The following is a 16,446-nucleotide window of genomic DNA, read 5'->3' on the forward strand; positions in this document are numbered from 1 at the left end:
CAATTGTGGTATCTTTAAATCCTAATTTATCCTTGGAAAAAAATAGCTTATAATTAAATAAAAGGTTGAACGAAGATGCTGAAATCTATATCAATTTACATCTATGTATGTATATCATGATCCTATCTATGTATCTATCTACCTCTATATATATATATATATATTCTAATATATATATATATATATATATATATATATATATATATATATATATATATATATATATATATATATATATATATATATATATATATATATATATATATATATATATATATATATATATATATATATATATATATATATATATATACATAAAATCTAAATTCGTTTTCAAAGCCTGCTTAACAGACACAAAAATTAGAAATATTTATTTGCGAAAAATGAGAAAGATATTCATAGTAAATATTCATAGTAATCAAATAAAATATAGTAAATATTATCATTTAAAAATTAAGACAATATTATAAAAGGCCATAACAGCATCTACGTATCGATTAAGAGTACAATGGAAGGTTATTTTGTTTTAAAATGTAAAGTTGAATTTGACAACAAAATAACTTCATGGAATCAATTTAAAAATTAGCCACTGGAACTTTTTAGATGAGTTCAAAAACTAATTAAAATCTTCTCAAATGTAAAATGTTTTAGTATTTTTTTAAATCGGTAATGTTTAAATAGATTATAATTAAAAAATCTTATGTAACATTTCCATACTAACAGTTTCATTTCATATCCTCTTTTAGATATCTCTCTACAATAATTGCTTTTTATTGTGAAGAAATTAAAATCAAATTAATTTTTTTTAGCTTTATAAAAAAATTCTTATTAAAAATGTCTAAATTCTTCAGTTTTTCTGTTTATTTACTTATGTTTGATAGGCAACAAAAAATACAACTCATTTATGTATGAATTAAGTGTTGTCATTGTACATGCAAATTGCTCAATATTGATGCTTAAAATATGCATTTTGTAACATAACATTGTGCAAGTTCACTGCAGGCTTAATAAGATTTAAACTCGAACATTGTTTCATTGGGCTAATTGAACCACAGTGTCATGCAATCATGTTTTGGAAAACATGTTGTAACAAATCAAAATTTTTTTCTGCCATTTTTTTTCATTTCTGATCTAACATTATCCAAAATTTCTTGAAGTACTGCATTATGTATATGTATGGATATCATGTAATCCACCAAGTGTAATTGTCAAATGTGTGGAATATAATTTGACTGATTTTGAAAAAATCTCTTTTTCGTGGTTAACAGAAAAGTTTGGAACAAGTTTGTTCAAAATTGTAGATACTTTCCAAAGCTGTATAATGAATTTCGTCAAAAATTTGATGTTAGAAATACGATAGGTAGGATTTGAAGAAAAGAAAAGCTAATTATTATACTCGATTACTTATAATTAGTATTAAATATTTATTTAATCAATTACATTTAGTTAAAATAGCTTATATTTAGTAAACTGAAATTTTTAATCAAATCTAAATTATTCCATTGAATAAATTTTTTCAACTGAATATTATGGTAGTGACAATAATAACAAGGAAACCTTATCTCATGAAATTACGATTCCCTGAACTTTATTGCTTTTTAATGTATTTTAAATGTATTTTCTAAGACTTTCGTTTCAGTCTGTTTTCAAATGATGATTGCTTTTCGACTTTTTTTCTTAATCAACAAAGAAGTCTGCTTTTAGTATTATAGAAAAAGACAGAGAAGAATTACATACAAATACAAATTGAATAAATTCCTTAATTCTTCTTACACCTTATATTTTATTTATAATACACACACTTCTTCTTGATAATTTGATATTTATTCTAACTAAATATAATTCATTTATTATTCTGAAGGAAAATTTTTTTTGAAAAAACAAGTATTCTTAGGAACTGTTGGTAAAATTTATTTTTGAAAATTTAGAAAATTTATATAGGATGAATAAAAACAGAAATGATGCAGAAAAAATAATAGAATCACATTAAAAAAATGAATAAATTTTATAAAAAACAGAACTTGTTTTTTTTTCTAAATTAGATTGCTAGGCTCCTGTCGCTTAAAATTGTATTTACAAGAAATATGCAAATATTTCTAAATCCAAATCAACTTCTTTTTTCAGTATTTTTTAAAAAGAAATTATTTGTTTACGTCTGTAATAAGGGAAACAATTTTTTTTGTTCCGTCTTCTTGTCAGTTATCAATAACTCCATAAAATAAGCGAAAGTAAAAAAAATGTCAGCAACAGTTATGAAATGAATTCGTTTTAAAATGCGTATTTGTTAATCACCATGGAAGAAAAATTTTTATTGTATACAATGCATGGCAAAGCTTGAGATAAGAGTTGACATTGCATAGAATACATATATGCTGATTGCAATTCATAAGCGCTTAATGCATTGACAAATATCTATTAGGCAAAGCAGAATAGACAGGGTTTAGCTGATGTAAATCATGTAAAATAAAATAGCGCATTAATTTTTCTTTGCTTTCATTAAAAAAAAGTAAATAACTAATTAATAAATTTTCAAATTGAAAAACAAACAAAAAATCATCACATTTTCTTTATTTTAGAAAGCAACTCTCGTGTGTGAAATTTAAATATTACTTTAATCACTTGACTTGATTATTTTTAAAAATAACCAAGTAGGCAAAACATCAGTGAAAGGAATGATCAAGAAGACGATGGTTCAAATATTGCAGATGGGACATTTTTAATAATTTATGGAAATTACTAAAAATGTGTCATTTTCTATTAAGAGGAAGTAAAATTAAATATGAAAATATTTTAAACACCAAGAAATTACTTTTAAAGTCGATAAGTCATAATCATACTAACTAGAGTTATGAAATAGTTATCTTTCATACTATTATGACCAACATCTTATAAAATTATTAGTCTTTTTGAACTAAAACTTAATTTATAGTAATCCACCTTCAAAAAAAGCATTATCCTTAGGTGTTTGCCTTCCTTTCACAATCACTTTATGAAAGACTCCTCAACTCTTATAGGCTCCCTACTCTCTTAAAAGCTACCATCTTCAATTACTTGTTTGTGGGGAGCTGGGAATTAAAGATACTTATAAGAAATCCTATTAGGCTTTTTCTTTCCTTGAAGCAATATGGAGGAGAAGGGAAAAAAAGAAAACAGAAAAGAATAATAATAAAAAAAAACATTGCCCTGCAGAGAGCACAGATACGATAAAACTTTCAGAGGTGCTTGCGATTGGTAATCGATGAAATATCGATTATACATTGGTTTTTCTTTCATGCTGTGGAAGACTTTAGTGAAAAAAATTTCCTTCAGCCTTAAATTGTATTATAATATCAATCAATCTATAGGAATTTCAATAATCATTACCGATTTTATTTCAGATTCGACAGCTGAATCATATTTCATGCAAACATAATTTTTAAAAAATCTTTTATAAAGTAAATGATTTTATCTAATTTATGTTACGTTTTTATTTTATCTAATTTCATCTATTAGTACACACTTATTTTACCTATTATCTAATTTATGATACTCTTAAATGAAAATTCGTTCAATTTCATTTGTTCAAAATTAAATTATTTTATTACAATTTTATTACAATTCTTGAAATCAGTAACATTATTACTCTTACAGGTTATCTTCTTAAGGTTTGTCATTCATTATGTTTGGGTAATGGGCAAGCCAAAATCATGAAAAACTTCGTTATGACGTGATGTTGTTCATGATTAGTCATTAATATGCTGAAAACGTTAAAAAACAAATTCATTTAATAAGTTGACATTTTTAAACTGTTTTGAAAACAGTGTTATTTGTGTTATTTTCAGTAAAACAGTTTCCTTATATTTCCGTTAGAATCATAATTATTCTAAAAGATCTTGCAAAATTAACTCTGAGAATGAACTATGTATAGCAAAACAGAGTAAGAAATATGTAGATCAGGGAATATAACATATATTTATAAAATATCTATTTTGATCTGTTTTTGTTTTGATGTTTAGTTTAGATTATTATAAATAAAAATAAATTTCCTCATACAGAAAAACTTTTTAAATTTTCATATACTGATCTAAAAGTCACTAACACGTTAATACCAATTACAAAATGGCTAAATAGGATCTAAATAAGATTATATTTCAAGATTTAATTTAAGATATCAAACGAAATCTAAATTTGAAAAAACTTCTACAATTATCTTTTTAATTGAATTTAAAATCTTTAAACAAGAGAATAAAGATTTTATAATTGAGATAGCAAAATATAATCTAATTATACAAAACTTTAAAACTTCATATTTGTTTATTAGCTTGCTTTAATTAAATAAATAACTTAAATAGACTCAACCGAAAAAGAATTCTGCGCAACTAAACAAAATCTAAAAGAAAAAAAATATCGTTGAAAGAAAATGGTCCCTTTTCACGAAATAATAAAAGAACTGTTGTTAGCTTTAATGCTCTTCGAATATGAAGCTTTTTTCTTGCTGATGAGGTTTTTGTTCTTTTTTCTTTCGCTTTGAAAAGCATCTTATCAAAGAAAGAAAAAAAGTAATTTTACAGAAAGGAGTTTCAAGACTACATTTGATTATTTTTTATCATATGAATATTCTTTTTAAGTATATTTTCCCTTGCATTTCGCACAGCCATTAATAATGCAAAATTATTTAGAAAATGTGATTGATTCAAGTATTTGATTTATATTTTATTTTCTTCCCTGCACGCATGTGTCTGCATAATTTCTGCTTATATTATTTTATTAAATTCGAAGATTCTAATTCTGTTTTTATGTCTAAATTGCTCAGATTGTAATTTAAAAATAATACTTAAAAAACTAAACATTTTCATTAGTTTGCTGAGATGTTAGATCCAATTTAATAACTTTATTCTTTTTATGCAGGCAATTTATGCGCAATAATTTCAGAGTTTCATAGAAAATTTCTATTTAAAAAGTTATGAAAACAACTGTTTGGCATAAGTCTGACAATAATGAAATTTTTATTACATTTAAAATTCACACATTTTCATTTGTGCATACTTTCTCCAATTAAAAAAAATTTTGATGAAAATATTACTAGATGATTAGAAAATATTGTATTTTAATACTTGGTTTAAAAGCATTATCTACAAAAAAACAGCAAGCTATCAGTTTTGGGAAAAGATGTAAGGATTTTAAATATCAATAATTTACAATACCGATCAAACCGTAACAATACTAATTTAAAAAAACTAAAACATGCTCTAATATATTACTTTTAAAAGTGATATATTAAATGCTAAATGCAAGACACTAATAATTTCTCTTCTTTTTAAAGAGTCGAAGAATTTTTTTAAGTGAAATTTTTTTTAATGTTTTGGATACTCTTGTTTATCTATACCTTTTCTGTCTAAAATAAGAGGATTTCATTTAGTTAAGTTTCATAATATTATTTGATTAAGGAATGACACGTTTTGTTTTAATTGAATTTTGTGTATGCTGATTTATAATTTGTATGAATATATATACTAATCTGTGCTTCTTATTCTAGGTATGTGTGTGCGTTGATTCCATGCTTATAAAAGTAAGCAAATGCCAATCATTTTTATTTTGCAAGAATTTAATATTTCGTTTTTTGTCATTAAGTAAATTGTTCAATGAGTTAATGAAAGAAGGAGAAAACAAAAATAAAGCACATTAAAACATTTAACTAATAAGAATTCCATACATTAGAATGCAATTTTAGTGCTTCGAAAATCAATTTATGTGAAATTGCAAAATGGCGCATACTGTGGAATCCAAACATAAATAACAATTTTACAAATTTAGCCATTTCCATACTATTTAGGTATTTAGTTGGCTATTTAGGTATTAGGTATTTAGTTGCTTTTACCATACTTAGGTATGGAAAAGCTAGTTATAATCTGGAAACATTGTTTAACATATTTGTAATTCAAATTATTTTTAAAAGTTTGAAAAATTACTTAGTAGTACAAGTAGTTTTAGACAAATTTGGGAAAATTCAAAAATTGGAAAAAAAAGAGTTACTTAAATTTAAAATTAATCTCTTTAACTAAACTATTATAACAATTTTCTTTCTAAACTGTGGCAGCGACATTTCTTTACGCATTTTGAAAATTAAAAACTCACATTTGTCTGAAAAATGGTAGTGCACTGTAAAAAAATCCCGGTTCAAATTACGGTATAAAGTATCGGTACTTTGGGTGGGAGTTCGAGTGAGAGTTTCTATTCATTTTTTCTGACTTTAAACCCATTGCTTCTTATCATCGATTTGATGATATAGAGTTCAGAGCACTCACAAATCAAGCTGGTTTCCGAGGTTTAGTTTTAAATATTGACTGCGTATTATTTCATTCAAATTCTTTTTTATATTTGACGTTCTAATGTCTAATAAATTATGTTTATGGATTTGTTGTTTTAAACCTAATGTTTATGATGAAATTTGCAACTCAAAAAATTAAGACAGTTATTTCTAACGTAAAACATTTCGTTAATTCTGAGTTCTTACTTTTTACACTGTAAACTTATTAGTAGACTTATTAGTTTTTTCTGAATCTGAATAAGATGTGTTAATCGTTTGTTGTATTAAATCTAATGTTTATAATGACATTTTTAACTCAAAAATTAATTTCTAACATTCAAACAGTAATTTTTAAAATTTTTAAAATGTTTGTTCGAATCATGTTCAAGAAATGGTTTGTGACTTACGAAAAAAAATTTGTTAATTCTGAATTCTTAATTTTTACACTGTAAACCAGTGTATCCAATATGTTTTTTTCTGAATCAGTATTTAGAAAAAAATGTTGTGATAAAATTTGAACTCCAATCCATAGCTTTAGCTAGCAAAAAGCGTTTTTTGTATATCAATGAACCCTGCATGGGTATTACATAAAAAAAGCTTTCTAGTAAGGAAAATCGGAAAGAATTTTTATAATCATGATGGAGTTCTGTGCAACTCAATAAGAAAATTAAAAAAATGCTCTTCTTCACTTAAAGATAAAACTAAAATCTTATCTAACGCTGAAAAATATCCGATAAAAATCTCAAAATGAAATTGAGATTCAATAAGTTATGTTTGACAATTGGAAATTTTCTAATTCAACCTCGGTTGCACGTACATTTTCTTCTGAATCAAATACAACAGTTTTTCTACTTACTATTTTCTTTTCGGATTTTTTTTGATTTCTTTTCCTCGGATCTCTCAACCTTCGCAAAGATCGATCTTAAACTGTATCTTTCAGTTCACGTCACTAGAACTTTCAATTAAAGTTCCAGAATTTTCGACGGCCTGAGTTTAATGTGATGGAACTAAAGCGAATTTTCTCAGCTTCAAATACATTTGTTTGAGTTTTTCTGGTGGAAAACTTTTCTGTTTGATTTGTTTTTCTATTTACAATTACTTCGATAGATTAGAAAGAATCTTTTTCTATTGAAGGCACTTTAAATCAAGTGTAAAGATAACGAATGAATAATCCAGTTACTCATGAGTCCTGTTACTCATGTGGTCGTAAAATAAATACTTTATCCAAATAAAAATTTACCGGAAACTGACTTAAATTTAAATTTTATTTTTATGATAAATAAAGGTTTTCTCACTAATAAAAATTTATTGTAAATAAAAAATTTACTTTTTAATGCTTCAAAATACTGAAGAATTCATTTTTGTGTAATTATATTCAATTTATCATTTTTTAACTTAGCATCCTTGTTGAAAATCTGAAGCATATTACAAGTCATTATATTCACCCAAGTAAAAAATCCTGCACAAATCTCCTCATTTTAAAGGTTTCTTAAATAATACTTAAGGTTTTTTAAAGGCAATCAAAACAAAATATTTTCAACAAGTGTTAATAAATCGATTTAAATACTAATTAAAAGTCTTTTAAGCACGTTTCAGTTGTATAAATTTTCTGTAAAAGGTTTTAAGCTGAATTATTTTTCTTCACAAAGCTTTCACTTTTTACTGCTGTTATTTAAAGTACTTGTTTTAAACATTTTTTTTCACTTTCTCTGATACCATTTAATTAAATTTACCCAAGTTAGAGGCAGTTCTTTTAAATGATCTTAAATATTCTTCAACTCTTGAGCAAATTTTTTTTTAAAAAAGAAATTCTTCAGATGTTTTGAGAGAAGAAAATTTTGCAATTTTTGAAAATTCGTCAAATAATTTAGTAGATATTTTTTACAAGATTGTTAAGCTGAAAAAAACCTAATTATTCGATTAATAAAATCAATTTTTAATTTTTTTAAAATCAAACTGCTTTTTTATAATGTTTTCATATTTTAATACATATTTGAATCATTTTTCTTACAATAATAATAATTAATTTAGATCCCTGTATGCTTCTATCCCTTCATCACCTTTGGCAAGAGTTTTTCGTTAGCGGCAAATCAATTGCAGGTTAATTTTAATTTACGGGTTTTCCAACATTTTAAAAACCATTTTTGCAGAGTACTTTAGTATCTACCGAAGGTACTAATGCGTCTTATTTTATTAAATAACAAAAGTTTAATATTGAAATACATAAAATAATTCATATTCGGAGTCATAATCTACAGTTTAGTTTTCTCAATGTATATATATATATATATATATATATATATATATATATATATATATATATATATATATACTATCTACAAATTTGTAAAAATAAAATAAATATAAACTGCTTAATCTTCGTATTACTAGTATTTGTCTTGGACAAGATCTCGATAGAAGAAAACTCTTTATTAAACTGCATTTCGAATTAAATTACACGGTTGATAGAGTTCACCAAAACATTTTATATTATGCATTACTCATCTAATCCATACGAGTAATAAACTCATTTATACTGCATAATAAGATTTCCGAAATAAATCAATCTGTATTTCTTGAACAAAAGCAAAGTTCCTTATATTGCAATTTTCCGAGCGCTAAACTGAAATATCTAATTACAGACTACAAATTGCGATCAATATTTGAGGGGATAATCTGATGATCAGGTTGATAACTTGCCTTATGAGCTATAAGGTTACTCATCTAAACTTAAATAACCCCAAAGCTAGTTTGCAATTAATGAAGGGGGCTAGTAAGTGAGGAACCCATCATCGGGGATGTTGGCGCCGTACATGATTGCGAAATATTGGAGATGTTACATTACCATTTTAGATGGATTGAAACTCCTTAAGGCAGTTGAAAATAGGTTATTCAAAGCAATATGTGAGATATATTTCATTGCATTATGTTTTTAATTATTCGTGAGGAACATTATATAGATATTAAAGCCAAGCAACATAATTAAAATTTCGTCGTGTTCAAATATGAATATAACATTTAAATTTCATGATCCATTTTAAAAATATTCACTACGTATAAATTTCTTTGATAGAGAAAAATATTCATTAGATAATTATATCAAGTTTTAAAAACTGTAACATTTATTCTCGAATTATTTTAAGTATTTTTACAGACGTTTTCGAAAGTTAAAAGTCTATAAGCTTTCTTGAGAAATATTGGCGAACTTTAACTGCTAAAGAATTTTTCCTATTTCAGCATTAATTCCACACTGTTACAAATTTCGGTGAAAATCCAGTACTCAGGGTTCAGGTACTTTTTACCGCAAAATCTATTTTTACCAAAACTTATGATCTAATATACAGTAATTTTTACAGTAATAAATACTATAAAATCACTGAATCTTATTAGATAAATAAATATAACTGTAAAAATTACCGTGCAATGATTTTCGGAAAAAATAGATTTTACAGACGACGCAACCAAAGAGCCAGTACTTTTTTTCATTTCCTATGAGCTGCACAATCAGTCTTCCCGATGAGCAGACCTAGTGCGTTCTCCAGAAGTGGTATGCACTCTATTAAAGATTATCAACTAATAAGAATAAGAAATATCAATGAAAACTATATATTTAATTTTAGATGACGTGGCGTACAATATTCCAAAAACGTATTTAATTTACATAAACAAAAATAAACATATAAGAATAATTCAATTATTTTACAGTTTGCTTATGCGTACCGCAACATCCTCCCCACCCTGGTCAACCTCCAAAGGTATGACCAGTTGGATTGGACGGGTAATATGTTTTCCTTCGACACGAAGAATACAAGTACGAATTTTTCCGTCCCGACCGTTAATTAATTCAACCACGAGAGCTTTTTTCCAGACGTGTCTTGGTCGTACATCCTCTTGCAGTAGAACCAAATCTCCTACTCGTACTCGTGGTGATTGCCGAACATTTTTTACTTGATGATGTGAACGCAGTTCCAGCAAATACTCTTTAGTCCACCTTTTCCAAAACATATCAAGTACATCTTGTTGTTTTCTGTAAATATTAGTGAGTTTATCACCTTTAAGCTCAGGTCCTGATGGAACAGTAGTAAGCTTTCGACCAGTTAAGAAATGAGATGGCGTCAAAGCTTCTTCTGTATCATTCTCACCATGCTCGTAAATCAAAGGTCTACTGTTGAGCGAGGCTTCTATTCCCACCAATACTGTAGCTAAGGTTTCCTCATCTAGTAATGAGCGACCAAGTGACTTTCGAAGGCACCGTTTAGTTAGACCTATTAGTCGTTCCCACCATCCTCCCCACCAAGCTGCTCGTGGTGTAATAAACTTCCACTTTATGCCATTATGAGCATAGAATTGCTGCACTTCCGCTGAAGTCAATGCATTCCATAGAAAAATTAGTTCCTTGTTTGCAGCATGGAAGGTGGTGGCATTGCCAGTATATATGATGTGTGGAAGTCCTCTTCTACTAACAAATCTTTGTAGGGCCAAAAGAAACTTGTCTGTAGAAAGGTCGGAAACAAGCTCAATGTGCAAGACTCTAGTAGTTGAACATGTAAATAATGCGATGTAGACTGTTTTTGTAGGTTTGAATGTTTTAACATAAACTGGACCTGCAAAATCTATTCCAGTCGTATCAAAGGGTACACACGGAGTAAGTCTATCTAATGGAAGGGGTGCTTCTATTTCATTTGAGCATATAGCATGGGATAGTTTGCACGGTAAGCATGTGTTAATTACCCGCTTTATGGCTTGACGACCTCGGAGTATCCAAAATTCAGAACGTAATTCTGACAGAACTACACGAACTCCCATGTGATGAAGACGAATATGAGTATGTCTAATCAACAAGTGCACAAAACGATGAGATCCTTCAAGTAATATTGGATGTCGTTGTTTAAACGATATTTGTGCGAAGTGTAGTCTACCACCAAGTCGTAAAATATTGTCCTTAAGGAAAGGGTGAAAACGAGAAATTGTTGATGATTTAGATAAGGATTGATTATTCTTCAGGGCATTGTATTCTGCAAAAAAACATTGTTTTTGTACAGCTGAAATCCAATAATTTCTTGCTTTATTCATCTCATCAGCTGTTAATTCTGAGGTAGAATGTTGTCGATATTTACAATTGCATATAAAGCGATAGATCCAAGCTGTTATTCTTAAGAGTTTTAAATATGAACTGTATCGTGAAATATCTATAAGAGGTTCAGTAGTAACAGAACATAAAATTTCCTTTACTGGTAATTTTCTAGCTTCTTTATTTATAGAGTCGTTCTCTTTTACGGATAATGTTTTCGATGGCCATGTTTTATGAGATTGAAGTAACCATTCCGGACCATTAAACCAGTTTTTCAAATTTGTAAGTTCTGATGGATTTGTCCCACGAGAAAGATGGTCAGCTGGATTTTGAGGACCTGGACAGTAACGCCATTGAGATGGAGAAGAGTATTGATGTATTTCTGTAACACGATTACATACGAAAGTTTTCCACCGATTGGGATCGCCTTTTATCCAATTCACTGTTACTGTTGAATCACTCCAAAACGTTGCTGATGAAGACTGGATATTAGTTTCTTTACAAACGTAGTGATATAATCGTGCTCCTGTTAACGCTGATAACAGTTCAAGACGTGGAAGAGTAATTTTCTTAACAGGAGACGGGCGATTACGGCTGCACACTAATCTAACTGTAATATTATTGCCTGTTGTTGAGCGCATGTAAATTGAAGCACCATATGCTCGCTCTGAAGCATCACAGAATATGTGGAATTCAATGTTTGATAAATTCGAAACTCCTATCCACCTGGGAATGTTTACATCCTTCAATAATGACAATTCTGTACTCCATCTGTTGTATTTCGATGCAATGTCCGGTGGTAATATCTCATCCCATTGTATACCACAAAACCATGTGTCTTGAAACATTATCTTCCCCAAAACTAAAACTGGTGCGAAGAGGCCTAGAGGATCATAAAATTTTGCTATTGATTGTAAAAGAGAGCGTTTTGTAGCGGGGTTGCTGCTTAAATTTAGCAAAATTTCATCTATGTTTTGATTAAATGTATCACTTTCAGTATTCCAATTAACTCCTAATACCATAGATTCTCGTTTAAAATCAGTTTCGTTTTGATTCCAGATTTTTTTTAATTCTTTGGAGTTACTGTTCCATTTTGCCAAGGGTAGTTTTATACGTGACATCAAATCCTGAATTTCATGGTAAATCATTATAGCATCACTTTCTGTACTTACTGTCATGATGAAATCGTCCATAAAAATATTACGTTTAAGGTGTTTAGAAGCAATTTTATGAGACTCTGAGTGCATTTCAACTAATTATTTTAATGTTGCTGATAGTAAAAAAGGGCTTGATGTTAAACCGAATGGTAAACGAGAAAATCGATACGTAATTATGTTATCTTCTAGTATTCTATTTGTACCATCAGCATCATTTTCCGTTTCAAACCACAGAAATCTAGTTGCATCTCTGTCATCTTCATTCAAAATTAGCTGCAAAAAGGCCTGAACTCCATCACATGTAATAGCATATTTGCAAAATCGAAATCGTAATAATGTTCCTAGAATTTCTGGGAGTAAATTTGGACCTTGTTCTAGTACGTCGTTAAGAGAAAGACTCTTTGTTGTATGAGAAGAGGCATCGAAAACTACTCTCCACTTAAGTGAGTTATTTTTTTGTTTTTTAACTATATGATGAGGTAAGTAAAAAACTTTGTCTTGGTTTTTGGGTTCAGTAACCACCTTTTCAACATGTTCCTTCGTAATATAATCTTGCATCTGTTTAACATAAATGTTTTCTAATTCTGGTTTATCTTTCAATCTTTTAGACAGCAGTTTTAGACGACTCAGTGCAACATAATAGTTATCTGATGAAAGGCTAACATTAGGTTTCCAGGGCAGTTTTACCACTCGTCTTTCGTCTACTAATTCATACGAATCATAAAATTCTTGCATAATTTCGCTATCACGGAATGACATACTTCTCTCTTGCGAAATATTTATACCAATAGTTTCTAAATCCCAAAAACCTTTTACCTCTTCTTCAAATTGATGTGATGAATTGTTTGTGGTAACGTTATGCACTGAAGATGCGTTAATACATTTAGTTGTAGTGCAAGAACGACGCCCACTTAAAATCCAACCGAATTTAGAAGGCATTAAAACAAATGACTCAGATAATCTTGTCGGACTTTCAGAGTATACCACGTTCCAGTAGAAATCAGCGCCGATTAAAATTTCTATGGGTAAATTTTGGAGATTATCGTAAGGATCAGCCAATTCATAGTTTTGGTTCATAGCAAGATCATGAATGTCTTTTGGTACACTAGGGTGTGATGCGTACGTGTTAAAACTTTCAAATGCTATAATATTAACTGTAGAATTGTTCCAAATATTAGATAGCTGCATTTTTACCTGACGCCTGGATTCTAGTTGAATCGATTGCGATTCAAAAGCTCTAATTTCTAATGAACTTGAATTAATAACTTCTAATCCTAGAAAATCTATTAAACTTGACTGAACAAAGCTTGTCTGACTCCCACAGTCTAAAATACATCGTGACATTTTAGTAATACCTGTAGGACCAGTTATGCGAATGCAGGCAGTTTGTAAATGAGTAAAGTTTGTATTAATATTTCCAATATGATTAGTTGATGTTACCACTGGTTCAGTACTTAGTCTGCAAATTGAAACATGATGTTTCCTTTTACATTTAACACAGCAAGCTCTGTCCTTACGTGGACAATTTTTAGAATTATGTCCTCTATTTATACATAAAAAGCAACGATTAGTAGTTTTCAGCTTTTGAATTCTTAAATTAGTATCAATAATTGTTTTGCAATCTTGAGGCCAGTGTCCAGAACAATCACAAAATGCACAATAAGGAGATTGTTTTTTTGCTCCACTACTTTTAGATTTGGAATTAATATTTAATGCATATGTAGTAGATTTAAAATTATAGTCAATGGATTGCTCACCTTTAATCTTTAAAGTTGTAAGTGCACCTTCTACTTCATCTGTAAGAAATTCCAGTAATTTTTTAATATCTCCCTCAGAAAGCTTTTCGCGTTTGGCATGTATAATCCATCGACGACATATATCATCGGGAAAAGCGCGTAAAATTTTTGGCGATAAAACTCGCCCGTATGCATTAATATCTTCACCCAATGCAGTTAAAGCTTGTAATCTTCTATTGCATTCTATAAAAGTTTCATTCAGAGCTGTAGGAGTAGCATTTCTTATTGGCTTGATATTTTCTAAAAAGTCCAAATGAGCCTGAATGATACTGTTTTTATCACCATACCTATTCATTAAGAGCTTTTTTGTAGTTTCGTATGTGTCAGCAATTATGCTTATTCCGTCAACCAAGTGCTTTGGCTCTTCTTCTAAGTAACCTCTTAGAAATACATGCTTATCAATCGTCGAAAGATTTGGATTATCATGTATAGAGGATTTGAACTGTTCCCAAAAACTGTGCCACTGCTCCACTTCCCCTCTAAAAGGCTCCAATTTAATCGTAGGTAGTTTAACCGTATGTGTTTGAGACATTGGCACTGTATTCGTAGTAGTTGTACTTGGCATAAACACATTACTAGTATTTACAGCCTCTGTATTTTTCATTATTTTTCGTGCTTTATAAATTGCTAATTCAGCATTGTCCGTATATTCTTCACATTGTATAACATCTAAATCATAATCCTCATTAGACAATAAATTATGAATTTCATTATCCAAACTTTTCATTTCCGTTAAATAATTTGAAAGACGATCACATAAATAGTCAATATTTTCTCTAAATGAAGCATTATTTTCTTCGTCTAAATTAGAAATAAAACGAGTAATATTACCTCTAACGGTTTTTCTTTTCCGTTTTAACAAGGTCACCGCATTATCGTTTACCGTATTACTTTTGCTCGTCGCCATTTTCACTCGTCTCAGCCAAGAAACAAAACGATTTTTACTTTAATTTTATTATCAATCAAAACGTAAACTTTGAAATAAAATGCTTAATCGAGTATTCGGCACCATATATTAAAGATTATCAACTAATAAGAATAAGAAATATCAATGAAAACTATATATTTAATTTTAGATGACGTGGCGTACAATATTCCAAAAACGTATTTAATTTACATAAACAAAAATAAACATATAAGAATAATTCAATTATTTTACAGTTTGCTTATGCGTACCGCAACACACTCTTTCAGGACCACCACAGTGGGTGAGATGCCGTTGGTCATGTTAATTTGGCCGTCTAATTTCTGCCACACTAGATGGCAGCACCGAGACTCTATTTGGATGCTAAAGTGCACTAGGAATTTAATTTTGCCGGAAATACCAAGAGCCAATAAGGCACTCCAGGGATCTCTTACATGCCGCATAATCATACGACATGGCAGATGAGGATTTTCTGCATCCCAAAAATCCGTTGTCTGGGCCAGGGATCGAACCCGTGGACTTGGGCTCAGAAGGCCGATTACAAACCAACTGCGCCACCCAGCCAAAGAGCCAGTACTTTATATTGTAATTTTATCCGGAATGTTTTACAGGCCAGAACTAGTCTTCTCATCTCCTATTTCGTCTGACTGAATGAGACCAGGTCGAATAAACCGTTAACTTCAAGCATGTCGATGACAAACAGAGAAGACTAGTAGATTTCTTCTCTGCAGAGTTCAACGCAGTCCAAGATATGATTGGGAGTAGCCTGGTGAATCTGATATTTAGAACAAAGGGGAAAGGTTTTCACTCTGCCAGAGAATTTTAGGCACTTCAAGTGATCGTTAGGGAGACGAGATAGGCAAGTTTGGGTAGATCTGTTTCCCGAAATGGAAAGAGAGAATCCCGGTTCAGTCAACATGTACCAGTTGTTGGGGGGGGGGCGTAACCAGTCTTTTTTAAAATCAGATTTTTTAATGGAGTTAGACTGATTACTGTTAGTTTAGTGGTATAAGAAGTATGTTCACAGCAACCTTCTTTCTCGAGTTTGTCTGCTATTTCGTTGCCATAAATATCCACATGTGATGGTACCCAGTGTTGGTGTATTTCGTGATATTGGAAAATGGTTTTTAGTTTATTATAGATGGAAATGCATGTGTAGACCCCGATATTAAAATACATACTAACCAGAACTAATGAACTCATTTAAAAGC

The 16,446-nt window shown here is 29.4% G+C and overlaps 1 protein-coding gene and 1 long non-coding RNA gene across 2 annotated transcripts in view; one reads left to right on the top strand and one right to left on the bottom strand.

The window, feature by feature from the left end:
• Positions 1-16,446, top strand: part of LOC107444278 (uncharacterized) — a 684,996-nt gene that overhangs the window by 155,729 nt on the left and 512,821 nt on the right. The window contains exon 2 of the mRNA XM_071182438.2: positions 5,516-5,548. The gene's annotated coding sequence lies outside the window, so the exon portion shown is untranslated. The remainder of the gene's footprint in view (positions 1-5,515; positions 5,549-16,446) is intronic.
• LOC147811064 (uncharacterized) overlaps positions 1-16,446 on the bottom strand; it is a 124,481-nt gene that overhangs the window by 92,105 nt on the left and 15,930 nt on the right. The gene's annotated exons all lie outside the window — the stretch shown is intronic.

Source organism: Parasteatoda tepidariorum, chromosome 4 (assembly GCF_982258835.1).
Source record: "Parasteatoda tepidariorum strain Cologne lab strain chromosome 4, Ptep-v5.0, whole genome shotgun sequence".
In the NCBI taxonomy this organism is placed as follows: Eukaryota; Metazoa; Arthropoda; class Arachnida; order Araneae; family Theridiidae; genus Parasteatoda; species Parasteatoda tepidariorum.